The following is a 24,306-nucleotide window of genomic DNA, read 5'->3' as shown; positions in this document are numbered from 1 at the left end:
GAAGAGGTGGTTCTTACCAGCTGTGCCCTTAAAGAAAGTAAGTACAGTTGCTGAGTCTAAGGTCCCCTTAGTGTAACATGGTGTGGAGAGGTGGGTATTATAGTAGAGAGCAAAAGTTATATCATGTTAATTTAATTTCTTCTTGTAGCTTTAAGACATCCAAAATGGTCACATACTGTCACACAAAATTGTTAGCAAGATAAATTGTGCCATTGTCCAAAACACTGCTATAAGAAAAATAAGAAAAAAAGCTCTTTACTGTTGACAACTATCAGTTGAAAACCAAATGGTGCTACCTGTGCAGAGGGAAAGAAGGCTTTTATGGGGGAAGAGGGAACAGCATAGGTCTTTTCCATGAATTACTGTCTAAATGATTTAATATGGAGTGAAATTAGAAAGTAGTTTACAATTCTACCACAGTAATAATAAAATATATGCTAATGAATAATCTTTGAGGAAAATTAGGTGTCATATGGCTGTGGGGTGCTAGTATTTCTTGTCTGATATGACTGGTTTTATTTCCTCCTCTTCTTTCCATTCCCCACCACAACCTATCAGTTTGCCTAGAGCTGCTGCATCAATGATCTTATTTAAAATGTATTTGATCTAGGTGCAGTGTGAGACTGTTCCATCAAAGGCAGAAGTTGCACTTTTTCCTGGCAGACAGTATTTTCTTGGACTATGCATATTCTCACATGTACTTGGACCTAAACAGCACAGACAGCCCTCCTGTCAGGAGAGATTTTACACCCAGTGGGGCTTTATAGCTGAACTTTGCTCAGGTGAACAGTTGTTTCTGTGAGCAGCCAGAAAGCCAATAAAAACAAGAGGAGAGTGGGGAGAGCAGGCAACATTTGTTCATTGGGAGGGAGTAAGAGTTAAACTAGCTGTTGCTAGGCAATGAGTTTTTGGATGATAGATACTCTGCTTTACTAAGTGACCAGAGTAATTATTTTTGGCAAATCTATGCAGAGCTCTGTGGGCTGTCATTGGCCTACTAATAAAGAAACGAATGTATAAATATGCAGAATGTATCTGATCCTTTTATAAATCTGGAGGGAACGCAAGAATGAGTTACCTGACACTTGGATGTTTTCTTTTGCCTCTCAGAGAGGGATTTTCTGGATTTCTGAATTGGTTAACCTCATGTGAAACGTGTTTGTCCAGATCTTCTTCTGTGGTCCTTTCCAGCTGCTTCTGAGGCATATCATCTGTGTCACGTTTATTTGCTTTTCCAGTCAGAGGAGTGGAAAGCCAATGAGCCGGGGCTGATCTTGGATAAGAAACAGTGGCAGCAGGTGCTAACAATGTGGATTGGTAACAGCCACTTAAAATCCTGGTGCTCTTGCCAGCTTTCTCCCAAGCAGGATTGTGCTGTCCTGTTGGCTGCAAGGAGTTCTTCCAATTGGAGCTGAAATGAGATATGGGGAAAAAGAGCTTTGATCTTTACTGATAATGTCTGCACTGCATGAGGAAGCATGAAACTACACTCCCAAATTTCTATCGTGTTGTTTTTTACAGCTATTTAAACCTGATTTGGATCCTGAAGATGAGCATTTTTCTTGCTTAGAAATCCTGCTCAAGAATCTACGGGGCATGTCCTTTAAACCTTATGCCAAAGCCATGTGTTTTTGTTTTTGGTCTCCAAAATGTAGGCAATATCTTTTGGGTTGAGAAAAATCCTGAACTAAAATTCTATAATCTTCTGCATAATAATGAGTTTCCTCATCAGAAGCAATAAAAGTGCATAATGTAAAACAACATGCTTACTCATTATCTTAGGGTTGAATCTAACCCTCTGACTACAAACTTATTAGGAAACCTTAAACAACCTAAACATTGCCTAGTTTGTATTCCATTACAGATTTGAAACTTAGCCTGGATTCAGGAAAAGAGTAGTGTGTTTTTTGGAGGTTTTTTCCATTCCTTTTTGTTTCATAAAGCTTTTTGAGAAACCTGGGGGTAATTTTGAGGCTTAGGATTCAAAACTTAATGAAGCTCAGCATTTCTCCTCTCCTTTGTGGGGATATTTTTTAACGCTTCATTTAAACTTGAAAATCAAAGCAAACAACAATTTCCCTTCTTCTTCTGGATTGAAGTCAATGCTTAATGGTTTAGGCTGGTGTGTCTTGCAGTTCCCCTTGCCAAGGGAATGAAATTGATCCCAAAATGTGTACCTGAAATAAAGATTGGTAGATGCAGCCCACTGTAATTACCTTTGAAGCATCTATTTTTTTTTTTTTTTTTTTCCTGGTGCACATTGATGCTGGTACAACTCTGGCTAAAAGGGCTTGCCTGAAGCAGCATTCTTCTTTTTCATCTGCTACTTTGTTTTCGAGTAGTTGGCAGCCTAGTGGAAAAAGATCAAATAGCTCTGGCAGCTTCAGTAGCAAGGTAGTATGTCATTTGAATAAAATGATGCGCATGTATGGTGTAACTCAGTCTCCCTGCTGAGAGGGCATAACAAACAATTAAAGAGCAGTTTCCTCTGGGGATGAATAGCTTTCAGGGAACTATTCCAGTTCATACGTGAATTATATATGTATTACTAGGGACAAGTGATCTTGTAAAGTGAAACAGCTGAGAAAAGCCTCTGACAACACTGTGTGTATCCACAAGGGAGCTTGGCTGTGTTTGCTGATGAGAGGGAGAATTTTTAGTGGACTGTAGTCAATAAAATGTGTTAAGGAAACTAGAATAATCATAGCTCATAGACGAACAACAGAACAGGAACTGGTAAAATGTAAACTCAATGAGAATAAAAGAATCTATTTAGTATTATCTTGAAGAGCAGGGTTAGATTACATCCAGTTTACTGCTTGGCATGCTGCTATCCAAACAGAATACATTCATGCTTATGCACTGAAGGCATTAAAGCAAAAATTAGATGTAAGTACACAGAAACATCATGGAGTAAAGGAATTAATCTCTGATTTACTGAGAAAGGGATTAAAATGAGAGAGAAGGGAACAAAATAAAACAGATAAGTAAACCACTGTAATTGAGACTTGTCTTCTGATAACCAAGAAGTAAATTTTCAACAGGTGACTCCAGCAGCTGCAACACAATGTTGGGTCATGGGCTTGTATATTTTGCAGACAATAGGCAACTGAGGTTTTATGCTATATCAACTGATGGCTACTGATGTGGTGCACAGTTACCCAGTGATATACCTACTGAATTAACAAACACCATGAGTTCTCCTGTAAAGAAGTTTCTAATATCTTTTGGTGTAGAGCACTGACATATATTGTTGTCAGAGATGTGTGGAAAAATATATTTAAAAAAAATACAATTCCTGCTGAAGCTTTTCTAAATATCCTTTGAAGTTGCATTTGTGGGAACAACAGAAGAAAGAGGACATTTAGTCCAGACTTGAACAGTAGACAAAAAGAAGTTGGAAAGTGGTTTAACATTTTTAAGAGATGAGTGCTATTAAGAAACTTGACCTTGTATAAAAGGAAAGGTGGTGTTTCAATGATTATGGACAAGACTGGAATTTTACACTGATTAAGGGAAACATTTTTTTTACAGAGCTATAGTATGTTAAGTTGTGTACTTCTTTAGTAGATAAAGTCAAAAAGACTAAAGGCTCCACAGTACTCTGAGAGGAAGACGTTACAGGTACAAATACATATCCAGTGGTAGGAGGATTTTACTAAGAAAGGATATAATTTCCTGTAATTTAGGGCACAAGACAATTATTGTGTGAAAATAGTAGAGGAAGAATGTTCCCTGACATATAGCTTATTCCATAGTATTGTATTATACAGTTTTCTGGGTCTTTATTGTGTGTTTTTTCACTGTCAGCTCCAAATGTCTGTGTTAGGTTAAACTGTTGAGCAGATTGTGTTTCCAGAAGCTAAGAAGAAAGTAAACAGTTCTATTAGATTTAGTCATTTAAGCACAACAGCTTTATCTTAGGAAAGCAATTTGCTTGACCAATGAGTTTATCACTTTGTACTTTCTCAGTATTTAATAACTAACAGAGATTTTACATGATTTTCATGTTTTGCAGCCCTAATATTCAAACACTGGTTTTCATAGAATCATAGAATGGTAGGATTGGAAGGGACCTTTAGAGATGATCTAGTCCAATCCTGCTGCAGAAGCAGGGCCACCTACATCAAGTCACACAGGAATGTGTCCAGGTGGATTTTGAAGACCTCCAGACAAATAGACTCCATAACCTTCCTGTGCCAGGCCTCCCTCACCCTCACAATGAAATACTTTGTTCTTATGTTGAAATAGAACTTTTTGTTTTCCAGTTTCATCCCATTACTCCTTGTCCTATCACTAGCTACAATAGAAAAAAGGGATCTCTCAACCTCCTGACATCCACTATTTAGATATTTGTAAATATTAATGAGATCCCCACACAATCTTCTCTTCTCTAGGCTAAACAGCCTCAAGTCTTGCAGTGTTTCCTCGTAAGGAAGATATTCCAGTCCCCCGATCATCTTTGTGGCCCTGTACTGGAAAACACCTTTAAGATCATTGAAGTCAAGCACTAAGATAACACTGCCAAGTCCATCACTAAACCACATCTCCAAGCACATCTCCACATCTTTTAAATACCTTCATAAATGGTGACTCTACCACTTCCCTGGGCAGCCTGTTCCTGTGTTTAACAATTCTTTCTGTGAAGAAGCTTTTCCTAATTTCCAATCTAAATGTTAAACCATTATTTCAATTTTTATAAATATTGAATCACTAAGGATTGCCATACATACAGCATTTATTGCTGATATATTGTAATTACTTATTATACTATTTTGGGATTAATATTTAATCCCATCTACCTGCTTGAAATCTTGTTGTTCATGGGAGCAAAAACAGCTCCCATGAAACCTGGCATTTCATTCTTACAATGTTAATATAGAGAGAAACACAAGTCTCAAAAGACAAACAAAAATATATGTGTTCTTCGATCTGACTTTAATTCTTTCAACTACCAGAGAGCATTGCAGTCTTGCTACTGTTGCCCTTTAGCTGAACTCCTAGAGATGTTTCATTTTGATGGAAAGCTACTTGGCATTACTTGCTTCAATGTGCCCTTATTTGCTTTCTTCTGATAAGTACACTGTATGACTTGCAGCACTTTGAAGCAACAGCAATTCAGCTCTTTTATGCATAATGTTAACTTTTTGTTGTTTCCAGTTGTGTTAGCAACTACAGATTTTTGGTTTTTTTCTCTGTTTGTTATTGTTTGAAGTTTTCCATTGGTAAAAAAGACAAACTGAACTGCCTCCCTTAAAATACCGGAAACGACTTTTTCATATAAAATATATTTTATATGTTTATGTTATACATATACAATAATGCCTAGTCTGAATTCTTGTGAGGCTATTGTTTTGAGATTACTCTCCAGATAGGACACTTGTGTAAATGTGAAATGGTATCTCCAACTTTGGTAAGTCCAAAGACTAGAAGTCATAAAAATCTCTAGTGGGATTACATTTAATTACTGGTATGAACAGCATAGAAATTATTTCAATAGCATTATTCCTGTATTATTCTCACTCCATTTTGTGTATGATGTTTGATCTTACAAATATTTATCCATTAAATTAAGGTGTGTAGAACATATGTGTGCATGGGGAAGACTGATTTTTAATATTGTTGAAGACTCATAGTCTTATAGAAAATATTCTTCTATATCTTCTTTAAGTATTTTATATGTAGACTTTTTGGGTTTTTTTTATCCTGGGAAAACTTTAAACAACATTCTCCAAAAGGGAAAATTGCTGTTGTGTCACTTAAGAGACTTTTTACAGTTTCACAGTGAAAAATATTATAAATTTAAGATGTGAAGTTAGGTTTCTAAGCATGCTGCATATATACTAATTTACAATTACTGAAGTAGTTTGATTTAACAGGCTGTGTCTCTCAAAGAATGAGGAGCGCTCATATAACAATGCACAAGCTCACAAGTCAGAACTTGATCTCTTCCAAACTGAAGAGCTTATAAAAAATGTGAAGTACTCTAATAATTTTAAATTACTCTGTATTGCACATTTTCAGGTCTCTGATCACCTCCAAATTCAAGTGCTTATAAAACTGCTCCAATAATTTTAAATTGCTATGTGCAGAGTGATTTAAAATTGTTAAAGTGCTTAAAAGTTTTTTAATAAGTACTTTAATTTAGAAGTGAGTTGAGCAATACTCCAGTATACCATGAAGAGACTATTAAACTGATGTAAAAATTTACCATCTGGAAAGAAAATTAAACTATTGCTTTTAAATATGGAAAAAGGAGGGAGGAGAGGGAACAGACAGGGAAGACAAGAAGGTATGAAAGGTAGCAGTATGGTAGTGGCAGAGCATGCAATATAGGATGAAGAAATATACCCCCCCGACCTCACAGAGTAATAATTTCCATGTGTTGAGAGAGCTGACTTAGTAGGACTTCAAAACATAAAGCAGTTGCCTAAATGAAGCCAGAACACGATCCTTAAAGTCACGACAGCACCACCCTGAAGGTTATGTCAAGATGACACTGACAAAGGAAAGGTATCTGTATGATTTAGGAAGAGAATAGGTGGCAGACACAGGATCTTTTAGGCTATTCAATATCTAGGCTGATACTGAGCTGATACTGAGATGCATATTTTTTCCTTGATGTGCCTTGTGTTGTAAAGCTGTGTAATGCTCTTAAGTTATAATTATTTCTGTAAAATAAACAAATGGTTTATTATTTCTGAAACAACATCTCTAAGAGGAGCATTTCTGCCTAATAAAACACACTTTTCGTAACACTGTTTCTTGTATTTATTCCACCTCAACACAGTATTTTATCACAGTTTTCTGCTCTAAATTGAGAGCAAGGATACAAACTCATTAACCATAGCAAATTAAAAATGTAATTGCCATTACAGTAAAGAAATTTGCACTTCAGATGTTTCCTCTGTTGGCGTAACACCTGTTGGTTTTAATAATTTGCCTTGATTTCTGGCACTAATGATATGTCTAGTAGAAGCAGACCTTTGTATATGTTAAAAAATCAAGAGAGGCAAAACACCAGACTTGCAAACAACTGAACCAATCACATAGTTATCAGTTTCATATGAAATACTTATCCAAATAGAAGAGCTTATGTGATAGCCATATCTAAATTTCCTTGCAAGAATATATGTTTTGCCTGGATATGTCCTTATTATAAATCCTCAGAACATGGTCCAGACAGACTTTTGACAAGCACAATCTGCACTGAGATTTTTTTAAAATGCCCACAAGAAAAAAAAAAAAAATCCAAAGCTTTCTTCTTGAAGGCTATCCAAACAGTGGGGTCAGTTAAATTCAGTGAGCCAAGATGAGCTGGCTGGGGCACAGAGAGGATGAGGAGAGTGCGGGCAGCTGGGATTCAGAAGGCAGAAAGGGATGAGACAAGCTGCTCTTTCTTCCTCTGTTGTCTTTTTCTCTTTGCCATTGGAAGGATGCTGCTTTGTTCAGTGGGAGTGCACTCAGTGATTTCAATACTTGCTTTGACCTTTAATCAATATTGATTAATCCTGTGAAGACGTGAAGTCTTTCTCTGGCTTTGCAAAAGTAAAACTAAAAGGTGCTAATGTGTTTCAATTGCTGAAAACATCAGAAATATATGAGAGATAAAACCAAACAATGCATTCAAGCTCATATGATAACTTTGACACTATTTTAAAGCTGCGCTGGGGTGAACGTCATAAGGAATGTTTTTGTATTTCAAACTTAGGATAAAAAAGCGGGATTAGAATCTACATTGAGAAGGGAGCACCTCCTCCACTTTCTCAAGTGAGAAAAATCTAAATGCTTTCAGAAATAGCAAAGAGGTACAAAAGTGATAGAGATCATCAACCTGCCTTCAAAGGCTGATTTTAAATTGGGTAGAGATGACATCTGAAATCAGGATTTATCTCCTTTATTACTGTGTGGGCCTGTCTTTAATTATCAGGCAGAAACCTCTTGATTACACCTTGTTCTAAGGGAAAAAAAATGGTGGATTGGCCCACCTGCCCTGAGGAGAGATAAACGGCAGAAGCTATCAGGAACAGACTGACTGAAACCCCCATTCCCTGCCTCCCTGGGCCATTCAGGGGGAAGGAGATAAAAACACCAAGATCAGGGCTCTGAGCCCCAGAAGAGGGGAGAGGTGGGGAGAAGGTGGTCTTAAAGGGCTGGTCAGACTCTTCATCATTGTGGTCAGACTCTTCATCACTGTATTATTTTATGTTATGTTTTGCAGTTTTATGGTTAGACTTTAGTTGGTATTGCATTACATTATTTTCTGTTTTCTTCCTCAAGCTGAGTAGCCTGGTCTGTTTTGTCCTGAACCTTAAGTGGCAATTAAGATCTCCCTGCCCATAGGTAATCCTCAGAACTTTGGTACTTGAGATTAATCGTGGTCTTTTGTTCCCTGATGGGTCTAAAGCATGACACATGCCCTCCCTGGGCAGCCTGTACCAGGGCTCCACCACCTTCACAGTGAAATAGTTTTTTCTTATATTTAAATGGAACTTCTTGTGCTCCAGCTTCATCCCATTACCCCTGGTCCTGTTACTAGATACAAAATAAAAAAGGGATGCCCCAACCTCCTGACATCCACCATTTAGATATTTGTAAATATTAATAAGATCTCCCCTCAGTCTCTTCTTTTCTAGACTAAACAGCCCCTGTTCCTGTAGCCTTCCCTCATAAGGAAGATGCTCCAGTCCTCTGATCATCTTGATGGCCCTGTGCTGGACTCTCTCCAGAAGTTCTCTGTCCCTCTTAAGCTGAGGAGCCCAGGACAGAGTAGAGAGAGAGAGAAGAAGAGGAGAAAAGAACTTCCCTTGACCTGCTGGTCACACTCTTCTTGATGCATCCCAGGATGCCATTGGCCTTCTTGGCCACAAGGGCACATTGCTGGCTCATGTTTAGTTTACTATCAATCAAGACTCCCAGGTCTCTCTCTCCAGAGCTGCTCTCCTGCAGGTCAACACCCAGCCTGTACTGATGCATGGGGATGTTTCTTCCCAGGTGCAGGACTCTGCACTTGTCCTTGATGAACCTCATGAGCTTCCTCTCTGCCCAACTCTCAAGCCAGTCGAGATTCCACTGAATGGCAGCACAATCTTCTGGGGAATCAGCCAGTCCTCCCAGTTTGGTGTCAGCAGTGAAATTGCTGTTCCCTCATCCAGGTAGTTGATGAAGATGTTGAACAAGTCAGAACTAATCCCTGTGGAATTCCACTGGCCACAGGCCTCCAACTCAATTCCGTGCTACTTATCACCACCCTCTGGGCTCTGTCATTCAGCCAGCTCTCGATGCCCCTCACTTTTCACTCATCCAAGCTGTGCTGCCTGAGCTTTCTGATGAGGATGCTATGGGAGACAGTGTCAAAAGCATTACTGAAGTCAAGGTAAGTGACATCTACTGTTCTCCTCTCATCTAGCCAGCTGGTTGTACATTCATAGAAGGCTATCATGTTAGTCAAACAGAATTTCCCCTTTTGTTAATCCATGTTGACACCCACACTTTCCTTCATATGTTTAGTGATGACATTCAGGATGATTTGTTCTATCACCTTTCCAGGGATGGAGGTGAGGCTGACCAGCCTGTAGTTCCCCAGCTTGTCCTTCTTGTCCTTTTTGAAGACTGGAGTGACACTGGCCTTTCTTCAGTCCTCAGGCACCTCGCCTGTCCTCCATGATTGCTCAAAAATGATAGAGAGAGGATTAGCAATCACATCAGCCATCTCCCTCAGCACTCTAGGATGCATCCCATCAGAACCCATTGACTTATGAGCCTTAAGCTTGCCCAACAAGTCTTTAACCTCTTCCTCTTCCACCCAGGTCAAGTCCTATGCTTTCCAGGCCATTCTACTATCCTTGCTGGACCTTGCTTCCTGATGGCTGATCTTGGCCGTAAAGGCCAAACAAAAGACAGTATTTAGTAGTTCAGCCTTCGCTGAATCATCTGTCACCAGGGCACTCTGTGTTTAACAGCAGTCCCACATTCCCTCTCATTTTCCTTTTTCTACTCATGTACCTGAAAAACCCTTCTTGTTTTCCTTAGCTTTCCTGGTTAGGTTTAATTCTAAAAGGGCTTTAGCCTTCATGGTTGCACTCCTACATGCTCTGGCACTGTTCCTAAACTCTTCCCAAGAAGCCAGCCCCTGTTTCCACCTCTCATAGGTGGCTGCTTTCTGCCTGAGTTGTCCCAGCAGACCCTTGCTCATCCATGGAGGCCTCCTACCTCCTTTTCCTCCTTTCTTGCGTGTTGGCACACACTGATCCTGGGCTTTGAGGAAGTGGTGCTTCTACCTTCTAGGATGTTATCCCATGAGATCTGTCCAAGCAGGTCTTTGAAGAGGCCAAAATCAGCTTGACTGAAATCCAGGGTCACGGTCCTGCTTTGTGTCCTGCCTCTTACACACAGGATCTTGAACTCTACCATCTCGTGGTCGCTGCAGCCGAGGTTGCCTCCAACCTTCACATCCCCAACCAGACCCTCCTTTTTTATCAGCACCAAGTCCAGCAGCACACACCTCCTCATTGGTTCCTCAGTCACTGGTGACAGGAAATTGTTGTCAACTATCTGTAGGAACCTCTTGGACTGCATGCTCTTGGCCGTGTGGTTTTGCCAACAAATATCAGGGAGTTTGAATTTCCCCATGAGGACCAGGGATTGTGATCATAAGGCAGCTTTGAGCTGTTCATAGAAGGCCTCATCCACTTCCCCCTCCTCATCAGGTGGCCTGTACCAAACTCCTACAACAATATCACCTGCCTTGCCCTGCCCATTAATTTTTGCCCACAAGCATTCAACATGCTCCTCATCCCCACCCAGGCACAGTTTTGTACACATTAATTGCTCCCTCACATAGAGAGCAACTCCACCTCCTTGCCTTGTCAGCCTTTCTTTCCTGAACAATACATAACCCTCCATGGCTGTGCTCCAGTCATGGCAGCTGTCCTACCACGTCTCTGTGACCGCAATGAGGTCGTAGCCCCGCATTCGCACCCACATCTCCAGTTCCTCCTGCTTATTCCCTCAGGCTGCGTGCATTGGTGTAGAGGCAGCACAGGGGCTTACTCAAACACACAGGTTTCCCTGGATAGATGCAGGAGGATTCTTCCCATTTTGGCTCTCCCTCAGGGTGGTCAGCCTTCCACATCTCAGCACAGTGTGCAGATGAAGGGCACTTATCGTTGTAACTACCCTGCTGACTGGTCATAACTGTGTCCTTCAAAAAGGTGAGTAAAAAAGATTGGTACCCTCATATCCTTTTCATCTGCCTGGACCATGAAACATAGACCTCTTGCTTTGTTTTGTGTTTAATGAAGGAGGTAAGACAGTGACAGCAGAAAGAAAATATTATCTGCCTGTGGTAAATATGTTACAGAGGCAGAGTACAGCATGGAAAGTAATGAGACATATAATCCCTTCCCTTCTTTCCAGTTTAGTGTTTCTGCATCCCACAGTGAATTAGCAGCTACAAAGAGAAGGAACTATTTAGGGACTGGAGACTGAGAACATTACAACTAGCTGAATTGATTAACCTTTACAAATGGTGTTACTCTATGAGATTTTTTTTCTTCCACACTAGTTGAACAATATGGCTTATTGATTAAACATGCTCCTTTACGGTAGCACCGATTTGTCTATGGCTTCCCCAGTCATAAAGCCTGCCTTGATAATAAGTGCTGTATGTCTGCATGTTCTTGGGAGGACCTGGCAATGCAGAATGATTGTCATCATTAGAGTGGACACAGATTCAAGCACTGAAACGGGCTGCCCATGGAAATTATTGAGTTCCTAGAGATGTTTAATAGAAGTGTGGAGATGGTGCTTAGGATATTGTTTAGTGGTGGATGTGGCAGTGCTGGATTAACTGGTTGGACAGGAATGATTTTAAAGGTCTTTTTCAACCTAAATGATTCTACAATTATGTAAATAGCTCTCCATGTCTGTAATGTCAGGAGTCACACTGCAAAACCAGGAGAAATAAATCTGCCTTCCAGCTGCTCCTTTAAAGCCTGGGCTGTGCCATAACAAGGGGAGTTATCCTCTTTATTTTGTCTCACCTACTCTGCATAAGACACAGTTTCTTGTCTAGCTGGGAAGACTGACAGCTAAACATAAACAAATAAGTAATGGACATTATACGTAACAACATTTATGGCTTGGGTTAAGGTACTTTATTTTGTGTGTGCCACATGGGGATTTGACAACAGCAAGATTATGCTTTGCAGTGACAGGTGTTTTTAAATCTCTTTGAAAGATGATTTTGGTGGTGGTGTGATTTGCCTTCTTAAGAGAAAGAGCTTTTAGATCAAAATTTCCTTGAAGATGTGTGTACATTTCCAGGTAGGTAGCTTTCTAACCTCACAATTCAGGAAGTTGCAGTAGGGCATGTACAAAATAACACTTGGTATTTCACTTTTATTTTTGGAGAAGGAGTGTGTGTGGGATTTTTGTCATTATGAAGGTTAATAACAGCACAGGATACTTCACTAAAAATTCATTGCACTCTTCCCAGTGTTAGTGCTTACTATACCTGGGCTCACTATACCCTCCAATTTAAGAAGGGAAGAGTAGAAATTGAATTTCCTTGCCAGCTCAAGCTGAGTCTTCTTCTGTACAGAGACTTTGATCTATTCTGAATCATGCTGAATTACACATGTTGTTCTACCATTTGCTTTTCAGCTCAGCGGGGACTGCACAGAAAACACCAAACTCATTTCACTAAAGACTGTAGGTGGGTTCACAAATGTTCCTCAATATGTAAAAAAACCTCTAGCCTTATTCATATAAAAGAATTGTTAAGAATTAGGGTTTGGACATCACTCTTCTTCCAGGTTTTTCACCAAAACATGCATTGCCAGTAAAAACCAAGGACTTGAAGGGCACTGAAATGGCTTAAACTAAGCAATTTTTTTAAATGTAGAGAAACTAAAGAAATCTATTATCTAGCAAATGTTAACAGGAAAGATGTAAACAGTACACAAATATCATTTGTGTATTGAGATATATGGTAGTATGTGCATGTTACATATTAAACATATATCATCATGTATTTAATGGTTAATACAAGAGAACTGCTGTCATTCCATGGATCAGGGGAACAATGGTGGCATTCAGCCATTTCTTTTCTGAGTGGCTGCTGTGTTTTTAAAAATAAAAAATCAGCAGCAAAGTCTGTAGCATTCACAGCATGACAAACAAATTAGAAACCAGCAGATGCAGCACAAATTAAGATGTATTTAGCACAGCAGCCCATCAGATGTGTGAAAGTCTTTTGTATATCAGCTTTGCAAGGTTGATGTATTGCACTTTAGGCAGCTGATAATGAACTCTTCCAGCAATTAGAAGTGGAAATACTGAGGATTTGAAATTGTGCTGTTCCCAGTGGGGGGAGGGTGAACAAAACAGGACAAATCCTTAGTGAGAAATTTACTGTTCTGTGTGTGTATGCTGGGTAGAACACAGGAAATGTTTCAAATTATGGCCATGAACATTTTTAATCTCTCACTTCCCCCCCCCCCCCCCCATTTAATGCTTGTGTAATTATTTTTCCATTTTATGTGTCATTTAATAAATGTGTATTTCTTTGTTGATGTTGTATGAGTCTCATGGCCATATCTCTTGCTTTATGTGGTGAATTATTTAGTCATTTGATGGAAGGACAGTAATTTCAGTAAACTAGTCTTCAAATAGCAATAGCCTTTTCAATGGTTTAAGTTACATCCTTTTTTTCTCTCTTTTTCTCTAGTGTTTCTGCTACACGTCCCCTTTATGACACTGTCCACAACCCAAAGCACAGACTAAAAACCTTGATGGAAGCTTTGCACATGTGAAGGCTCCAGGTCTGTAGCCCAAACTCACTTCTGGGCTTGAACCTCCTAGGTGTTGAGTGCTCTCAGCTCCAATGAGATGTAATGGAAATTGAGAGTACTTAGCAGCTCACATACCTTAGCCCCCTGAGGAGAGCAGCATATTACAGTGGAGCTGGGATCTGTTCGCTATATAGAGAATAATAGTTTCCATTTATGTAGGATCTTTCATCTGAGAATCTCAAAATGCACTACAGATTATGGGCGTGCCACAGCAATGACACTGTTATGGTTGTAAAGAGATTTGAAACTGAGGCATTTGATAAAGCTCTTTGTTATCTATGAAGAAAAGAATGTTATCTTTGTGCACCCTCACCAGACTTAATGTGGATCAGTCATTACAGAAAATACCAAGCACCTTGTCTGTGAACTAAGGTATATAAGTGTGAATGATGTTTCCTTAAAAAGGGATGCATTTTAGCGTGTGTGTCTGTTATTATTGTTATTGTTATTGGTGGTGTTATTAGACACAGGGTTTGTACTTCCTGCTCTCAAATGCTGTGCTGCTTGAAGTTGAGTGCCTTTTGAAAAAATACACTGCCAGCACCAGATATGGGCAACAGGGAAGTCCAAGCTTGTACAGCCTTCCTACAGCTTCCTGCATACCAGTGTTGCTGGCAATCACCATTTACCACAGAAAGATCATCAGTTGATCTCGTCATTGATATGTACAGAACAACAATACAGTGAAAATGTCTTGAAAATCTCAGTCCCTAGATTACGTCTATGCGATCAAAAGTCTGTGCTGTAATTAAAAGAAATATCTGGACCTCTGCAGAAGGAACACGGGAGGAGCTTTGTGAAATGTGTGTTCTTATACAACTTAGAGAGTAGAGCTGCAAGTATACTACACTTGGAGATTGTAGGGAAGATGTGAGAAGTCTTGCACATGAATGATAATGCCCTGTTCCTGTCATTCAGCATTGCTCTTGCTTTCATAATTAAGACTTTCAGCTGATGACAAAATGAAGAAAAATAGTTCTGTGATTTCTACTTAATTTTTTAGAATGTAGGGAAAGTTTTCTATCCTTACTTTGCATATAGACAACAAAAGGATTAAAAATGCTGATGTAATGTTGATGTGAAACCAGCCTCTTTGATGTGTGTGTATGCTCATTCACTGCCAAAGAAAATCAGGTCTTACTGGTTGAATCGGGTGAACTATCTGCCTCAACATTGCTCTTTCAAGTTCTAGAACCTAATTCTTTGCATTTTCAGTGTAAACACCCTTCAGTGACATCATGGTTTGACATGGAGCCATTTTGGTACTGGGGAAGAGGCTGTAAAGATGGCTGTTGTAAGAAGTTGCTCACAACTCTCCCGAGTTCTGAGCCAGACCCACTTCTGAGGCTGAGACAATTAGGTTACTTCCATGATCACTTTTTAAGAAAAAGAAGACAGAAGAGGAGGGTTCTTCCTGTTCCTTCTTGTTCTGTCCTTCATTTTTTTCCCAGCTGCTGATGGTGCAAGGAGTTGGGAGAGAGAGAAGGGATCATGTGGGCCGCAAGATCAGTGAGGGAAGAGAGGAGGAGGTGTGCTGGAGCAGAGACTCCCCTGTAGCCTGTGGAGAGGACTGGTGAAGCACAGATTTGTTTGCACTTCATTAAAGCTTGTGCCAGGGGCAGTGACTATGCCAAGAGGAGATTGTGTCCCGTGGAAGGGACTCTGTGTTTGCAGAAACTGTAACTGTCGGGAAGGCCCCACGCCAGAGAAGTTAGTTAAGGACTATGTCCTGTGGGAGAGACCCTGTACTGAAACAGAGGAAGACTGCAAGGAGTTGTCCTCCTCTGAGAAGAGAGAAGAGGTAGAGACCATCTGTGAGAGACTGACAACATCCCCCATTCCCTGCCCCCACTGAGCTGTTGCAGGGGGAGGAGGTAGAGATATCCCAAGAAGTGAGCCGAGAACAGGAAGAAAGGAGGGATGGGGAAGGGAGATCTTAAAGTGCTGTTTGTATTTTTCTCATCACCCTGCTCTCTTGCTTTTTGTTCTCTGCTGTTTCTTGTAGGTAGTAGAATAAACTGTCTTTACTTTCTAAATCGATTACTGGAGTTTGTTTTGCCTGGAACCATAACTGGCAGTGAGCCCTCCCTGCCCTTGTCTTAATCCACAACAACCTTGCTTATCTTTTCTTCTCCCATTTCATTGGGGCCTCCACTGTCCTAAGGAGGTTGGGGGTGAATGGGGGGCAGTGAGCAAGAAACTATTGTAGTGCATCATTGCTGGCTGGGTAAAACTATGACAAGTGATTCCTTCCCCTTGTCCATAACGGACTTGATGACAGAAATGCTTTTGTTTCCAGTATGTGCACTATTTTGTTACATTGTTTACCAATCATTGATAGGAAACAAAGCATTCCATGTTGCTACAAGAGGAAACTTAGTTTAACTTCCCTAAGAAGTCCAATCCAAGATTCTGCAAATACAAATGCTGATAAACTTTAACACTGCCTCACATTTTGGCTAGTCTTATTTGTGTGAGAGATGAGTAAAATAGCTACTGTAGGCATATGTCATAGGGACCATTGGGATTAAAGCAAAGGGTTCCTTCCCCACTCAACAGTAGAACTGCAATCCTGGTTTGGCTTTCAAGACACAGCTTTTGACCTTCAATTCAAAGCTGTATATTGGTAGTTATTAACAGTGATCACTTAGTGTGATGGTTTTTAAATTAGACCAGATTGCGAGCCAAAGCACTCTGGTTACATTTAATCAGGAAATGAAGATGATTCTCTCTGGGCAAATAAGTTACCTTTGCATTATTCTAAAGAGAGAAAAATCAATCAGGCACGATTCTGTCATTTCAAATCTTTTGCTTATCTAGATCCAGAATGACAATAATGTCTAATACATAAAACCTTGCTAAGCAATTTTGATTTTATAAAGCTATGGTATGGAATTATTCCTTGATGCAGGCTGAGTATCACTGTAACAGAGGCCAACAAGGTTATTTTCTATGTCACAGATAGTTCATTTTTTATACTTACTGTTTTTTTTTCTCTGCTGAGTATGCCCTGACTGATCATCCGGCAATTTTTTTTTAATGCTGAATGTAAACAATGCATGACAGTTAACTATATAACAGCCAATTAAATGTTGGAATCTTACCAATGGTTTGATTTCTAATGTAATCATGAATAGTATTGATTTTTAGCAAATGTGTACAAAAAAAAAAAAAGAATCACATTTGTGATGGTTAAAAATTGTGACCTTTTGTTTTTTCAAAGATTCTGCTTTACTGTACCTTAAGAACTCTTGCAAGAATGCAGAGATCATTGTTGATAAACAAAAAGACAGGATTTTCAATAAATAGCTGTAGGAAATATGGAGTTAGATGCATGACAGACGCAGCGATGTGAAGTTTTTACCAAATTACCAGAGTAAGCAACAAGTATTTTGTGCTTGCTATTTTGTTCTCATTATGAGATGGGACTGAAGGATAGATTAAGGGCATGTTCTAGTGAAAGTATCAACTACACATAGATTTCTGAATAGAGTGTTTTTCAGCACTTTACCTTTCACTCTCAAACTCAGAGATAGGTATGAAGAAAATTTGTTTGCATCTTTCCCTCTTTCATGTCTGTTCTGTCAATGTAGGAACAATTTTTTTGTTGTTGCTGTTATTACCAATATAAACTGTCAAAATAAAAAAAAAATAATTAAAATATGTCAGTTTGAGGAGTTTGAATATTTATGTTATGTCTGTAATAGGTAAGTAGAGCTGGGGAGAGGTATGTGTGGCTTAGTGTGTGCAATGTGACCAACGACGTTGTAAGTTGTTAAAGGAAGGCTCACACTGTAACAATTCTAATCTATAGTCTGTTTCCTACCTAGAAAATGATAAGCCTTTCAAAGGGCCAGTGCTTCCTGTGAAGAAAACTCAACAGCCTGTCCTCTCATCCTGATGAAAATGCAGACACTTAACACACTTTTCCTCCACAATTGAAAACAGCTAATCATAATTAGGAACCCTGCTGTTGCAAAAACTACTCACCCTGCACGAAAAAAATGCCACTGAAGTTGTAATTTTCCATTCTTGTATTCTCCAAATGTTTCTGAAGCACTGATTCAACTCCTGTTAAGTATCTTCACAGTTTGCCTGAAAGTAACACTTGGACTCCTGCAGCAACAGCTCTTCCATTGACTCTTCAGTGCTTTCACCCTGTCACTTTTGCCTGCTTTTTAACTGTAAATGAAGTGCTAATTGCATATTATTAATCATTCACGCCTTCTTTCCTTCTTCCAGGCTTTGACAGGAGACTAGTGCATACATTTATTTCACTTATAGCTTTCTGATTCCCTCATAAAATTTGTTGAGCTTACCTCACTGCAAGCAGAGTCTTCTAGTTAAAAGCAGAATATTCTAGTTAAAAGTATCAGTATTAAAGAAATAATGATTAAGGTGTTTAGGAAAGATTTGTGATCATTAGAAAAATAATAATGGTAGGAAGCGTAGCTAAGGATCATTCAACCCAGCTGGGCAGTAAGCCTTGTGAAATGCCCCATGCAAATTCCAATATTGTTACAAATGTAAACGTTTTTAAAATATTTCCATTCAATATTTCCTCATTCCATATATTTTCAGTGATAAGTCATGGAAATCTTTTTTGACCTCTTGTGACATACTTTGTTCTAGAGACCTCTGCTTTTCATACTGCTTTGTTAAACTGTGCATTTCCAACAAGGCTGGAAGTGGGTGAGCTCTAAGCTGCACATGGCCCTTAGGTCTTTTATTAAGGATTATATTTGCTTGTCTTTGCAGTAAGATTTATACCAAATTCTGCTTTTACATTTAGATCGATGTGGGGATAAAAGTGGGATATGAGTGTCAGCTTGCTTTGTTTTCATGTTCTCACTAAAAATGTACTTTCTCCAGTGGGAGGAGCAGACATAATAAAGTGAATGCTACCTTTTTTCCTTGCCATCTGCATCTCTGTGATATTCTATTGAATTTGATTGGCATGTCATTAGCGTTACACTATTTAAAATAATTTTCTGCAGTATTTCTAGTGCGTGCAAATAATTGAAATACATATCATGCAAGAGCTTCTTTTAATAACATGCATCACTATTCAGTACTATTGTAATGACATCTCTGCCATTTAAGATGTCTAAATCAATATCTGTCGTTTTCCAGTACCACTCTGTATTACAGTGTAGAGAACCAAGGGTTTCTAAATATTCGAATCCTAGTGCTACCTGACAGAAGATCTTTTATGTTTTTTCTTTTCTTTTTTTTTTGTGTGAAATCTAATACAATAATTCAAAATCAAGTTAGGTCATATAAAATGGTAGTGTTCACTTTATTTAAATTGCATCATTTATGTAAGTTTTTAATGCCAACCCCAGGTAGTTAACATGAATACAGTAAATGCATTTGGTTCTGCTAGTTTACTATGTGGAATCCCAATGTTAACATTTTGTGACATGTGACAGGAAGCTGCTTGTATATGTCGTCACATTTTGTAATTCCTTCTCCATCTCATATTTGTAATTGACATGAAAATATGTTATCTACTACAGCATAAGAAGTTGAACAAAATATTATTTCTGATAACTGCTCTGCGCATTGTGACAAGCAGTTTTACCTCTTCCCATCTCATATATACAGAGCAGTGTTGTTTATTTGTTCTGGGACTTTGAGTTCACTAAATGTCACAAGTATAAATCCTTTAGTATTATCTTTTACGTTAACATCTCAGCTAAAGCAAGTGTAAAAATTAACGTAGTCAGACAGCTCCTTATTGGTTACACATATGAGGACGTAAAAGAGTGTAATTTATTCCTGTATTGTTCATTGTAGTTATTCACATCAGTGCCTTACATTCTATTTATTTACAAAAGCATTCTGCAGCAAAATGCTCATTTTGGAGAGTACTATTATGTTTTAAGATAAGATACCTTCAATCTCATGAAATGACGTTTTTAGGAGACTCAATACTAGTAGAATGTAGTGGATTTTTTGTGTCCAGGTTTTCATAGTGGGGTGCTACAGGAGTATCTTCTTTGAAAGAGTGCTGCTAGAAGCTTCTCCTGTAGCTGAAAGGGCCAGTGCCAGCTGGCTCTAAGATGGACCCACCACTGACCAAGGCTGATCGAATTAGTGATGGAAGCAGTGTCTCTGTGAATAATGGAGAAAGGGAGAAACTGTTGCACAAAGGCAAAAACTGCAGCAACAGAAGAAGAGAGTGAGAATGTGCAAACAGACACTAAGGTCAGCGGCTAAAAAAGGGGAGGAAGTTGCCCAGGCACTGGAAGAGAAATTCCCCTGCAGTCCATGTTGCAGCCCATGGTGAGGCAGGCCTTGCCCCTGGAGCCATAGAGGTCATGGTAGAGTAGAAGTTAACCTGCAGCCTGCAGAAGACCTCATGCTAGAACACGTAGCTATGTAAAGGAAACTGTGACCCTGTGAGAAACTTATGATGGAGCAAGTTCCTGGCAGGGCCTGCAAACCTGTCAAGAGAGAAGTCTAGGCTGAAGCACAGGTTTGCTGGCAGAACTTGTGACCTTGTCGGGGACCTCTATACTGGAGCAGTCTGTGTATGAGGGATTGTTTCCAATATGGATGAGAGTCACGTTAGAGCAGTTTGTGAAGAACTGCACCCCATGGGAAGGAACCATGTTGGAGAAGTTAATGGAGAACTGTCTCCAGTGGGGGGCATCCTACACTGTAACAATGGGAACTATGAGGACACTTCGTCCCGAGAGGAAGCAGTGGAAAAGTCCATCTGTGATGAACTGACTGTAACCTCTATTCCCGGTCTCCTGCACTGCTGGAGAAGAGGAGATGGAAACCTGTCAAGAAGGGATGATGTGTGGCTAGATATTATAATATTTGTTTTTTATTTCTCATTTGGCTAGTCTCTTTTGATTGTTTGTTAATAAATCAAAACTTTTCTCCCCAAGTTGAGTATGTTTTGCCTGTGATAGTAATTGCTGAGTGACCTCCCTGTCCTTATCTCGACATGTTATATTTCATAGAATCACAGAATGATAGTGGTTGGAAGGGACCCTTAGAGATGATCTAGTCCAACCCCTCTGTGGAAGCAGGTCAACCTAGATCAGGTCTCATAGGAACATGTCCAGGCAGGTCTTGAAGTCCTCCAAGGAAGGAGACTCCACACCCTCCCTGGGCAGCCTGTGCCACTGCTGTGTCACCCTCACAGTGAAACAGTTTTTTCTTATATTTAAATGGAACTTTTTGTGTTCCAGCTTCATCCCATTACCCCTTGTCCTGTTGCTACATACAAAAGAAAAAAGGGACATGACACCCACCATTTAAATATTTGTAAATATTAATGAGATCCCCCCTCTGTCTCCTCTTTTCTGGACTAGACAGCTCCAGTTTCTCTCTCCTGTCCAGTTTAGGAGGGGAAATGACAGAATGACTTGGTAGGCACCTGGTACCCAACTAGAGCTAAACCACCACATATGCTCAAAGCAGAGATCAAAAATCAACATGTACCCTGTGAGTACATGCTTCATTTATTTATTTGTTTTAAATGAGACCATGCTGTGGAGGTGGGGGTTTTGTTCATCACTTCCAATTGTAAATGCATAAATATATATTTGCCACTTTTCTATCATTTTCAAAGGAAATTGGCTAAAGTCTAAAGACTGACTTTCAGTATCTGATGTCAATAGATCAGGGAACAATGTAAACCTCATGGAAGTAATTCTAAAACTATACTGATATTTTCCAAGAGGTTGGAGTATTTTTTAATTTAAAAAAAAAATTGTAGTTATTTCCTTGTTTCTACGTTCACTGTATCAATCAGCATTTTTTAAATGGGTCCCAAATGAAGTACAACAGCTCAAATTTGACTCAGTCTGGAATGAGAACATTCAAGGGCGAATGGTTATAGATGTCACCTTCTGCCTGTGGAAAAATTGTATTACAGTAGCATCCACATGCATTTATCTTCAGTTTCTTTGAAGACAGAGCACGAAGGGTTTTCCAGGGTGAGGAATCAGTGCACTGGCAGGACATTCAATGTGCTTTGTATACAGTTTCTTTAATGAAAAATCACAATCTGTTTCTGGAAGAGAGATAAAAATTCAGGATTCTCATCCTAGCAAACTGCCTTCATCCCTACATCATGGAGTGAAGAACCTTGCATCCTTTTCTGCATAAAACAGTATATTCTGGTTATTAGGACAGTCAGCTGGGTATATTGGTACTGTGGGTTTAAATTCCTTATGCTGAAGTGACAATTAAATTTTGGTCTCCCATTTCTTGGATGAGAATTTGATAGTTACAGCAATTACAGAAAAATTAAGAGTGGGAAGAAATATTAATTTTATTTTTTGCAAAGGTTGGCAGTGACAGCTGTGCTTTGGGCTAAACCTGTCTGTCACTGAGAGGGAAGGTATGCTCTGCAGGGCTTATGAGCACAGGAACACTTAATTTGTGAGTCCAAAATGACATTAAAGGAGGAAAAAAAAGTTCTGAAAATGTCTGCTTATTTGAAGGCACATTAACTAGTACTTTCTGGAGGGGAGGGAGGGAAGGGCCTACACAAGAGAAAATACTTGCCAGGGACCTTGACATATCAGGCACTGTCAAGTGACTAAAGGAGGCCAAATAATGGCAAGAATGTGCTTGATCAGGACATGCAATAATGGGGGGCTTGAAGCCTGGAGCTATAACTTAGGAAAAGCTCATGCTCCTGGCTACTGTATCTTGCCTATGATGGTGGCTGATGGCAAGATGTAGGAGTAGAGTAGGATATTAGTGTCCCCTGCTTCCACCTTGTTAGGTTTCTAAGTTTGACTTCAAATAAAATACATATTACTTCTTTTACATGTCTGAACAGCTGTGAATGTGGCTGCTTTCTTTTTTTCTACAATATATGCTTTTATTTTCTTCTACAATATGTTATGCATACCATATAAAAAATAATGAGATATTGATAAATGAGATGTTATTTGAAGGCAGGTAAACATGGTGCAAAAGGATCTGGAAAACTGACATTTGAAGAAAGAGGGACAGAACAAAAAACACATAGCTTGGGGAAACATGGATTAAGGAATGTCACAAGGCTGCTGGTGAAAAGGAGAGGAGGCATTCTTACACAGTGCCAGAACATGAAAATCTGAACTGGAAAACGTGCTTTCCATTGGACAAAGAGTGAGAGAGTCAGATAAAATCTGTTGTAATATTCTGAGATTAGTGTGGAAGCACTGTAGTTGCTGATACTGAAAAAATAGGCTAGACAGATAAAGTATTTGAGGAAATTCAGTAGCTACAATCCAAACTCAGTTAAACTGCAAGTCTATACAATATTTTGAGCATGGTGGATGGAAAGCTGTGAAAAGCGTGGTTCTTTAGTTTACATTTTTAAATCTCTCAGAACTGAATTTAAACAATGTATTAATTAAAATGCATGATGACAAAAAATACTGAAATATGGACTTACCAAAAATAATTCTCTAACTGGTCTCATTCAGCATAGTGGGGATTCTGATATTTCATTTAAGAATTACAAAAGAAAGATATATCCCTGAAGCAGCAGTTCTAATCTTTAGCTCTAATAAAGGTATGTTACTGCTGTAGAAAAGAAATTATCACATTGGTGACATTTTATCTTCAAGCTATTTTCAGTTCTGATGGAAACTTGGAGCTTTAAAAGCTGAAATGTTAATCCTTGAGCAGGTGTTATCTTCAAGATCTTTTTGCAGACAAAAGCAAAAGGACTCATGACATTCAACTCTATTACAATAAGTCCATGATTTTAAAAATAATTTCTTTATGATGCTGATAGGTTTTAATAGTCCATTTCTATTTTCTTTTATTATATCATGACAGTACTAGTACCAAGAATGCTAGATTTTGTAATGATTTTTCAGAAAAAGAAAACCAAGTGAAGAAAAGGACACTGTACATTTTTTGCTTTGCAACACCAAGTGTAAATGTGTTTGGTTTTGGTTTTAAGTACCTGTATAGACAATAATTCTTGAGTGTAAAGATAAACTGAACAAGAGAAGTCTACGATTTGGAATTGTTCAGACTATCCAGGTCCCTGTCAATCCAATGTTTGAACCAGGAATTGAGACATGATACGTTGCCCCCTCAAAGAACTTCATTCCCACCATTGACTAGAGCTGAAACCTCTGACCTTGTGCTTACTGGACTGAAAGTCAGATTCCCCAGAGCTGCTAGATGTCAATATCCAGTAGATGCTGTTGCAAGCTGGTGAGTAAAATGAAGAAAGAAAGAGTTTCAAAAGAAAATCCAAGGATTTTACAACAATAAAAATCAGCAGTTATAGAAAGAATAAATATAAGAAAGTACAGCTTAATTTGGATGACTGTTTCTGCAGGATTGAGTGTAGAATGTAGCAAGACTGTATGAAATACTAGCTTGATTCTTCGCATGAGGAAGAAGAAACAAAATTATCAAAGGACTGTAAATGAAATTCCTTTTGATTTTTCATGGAAACATTAGTTAGAAT

The sequence above is a fragment of the Colius striatus genome, chromosome Z (genome assembly GCF_028858725.1).
Source record: "Colius striatus isolate bColStr4 chromosome Z, bColStr4.1.hap1, whole genome shotgun sequence".
Lineage (NCBI taxonomy): Eukaryota > Metazoa > Chordata > Aves > Coliiformes > Coliidae > Colius > Colius striatus.
This window is presented reverse-complemented; position numbering follows the sequence as displayed.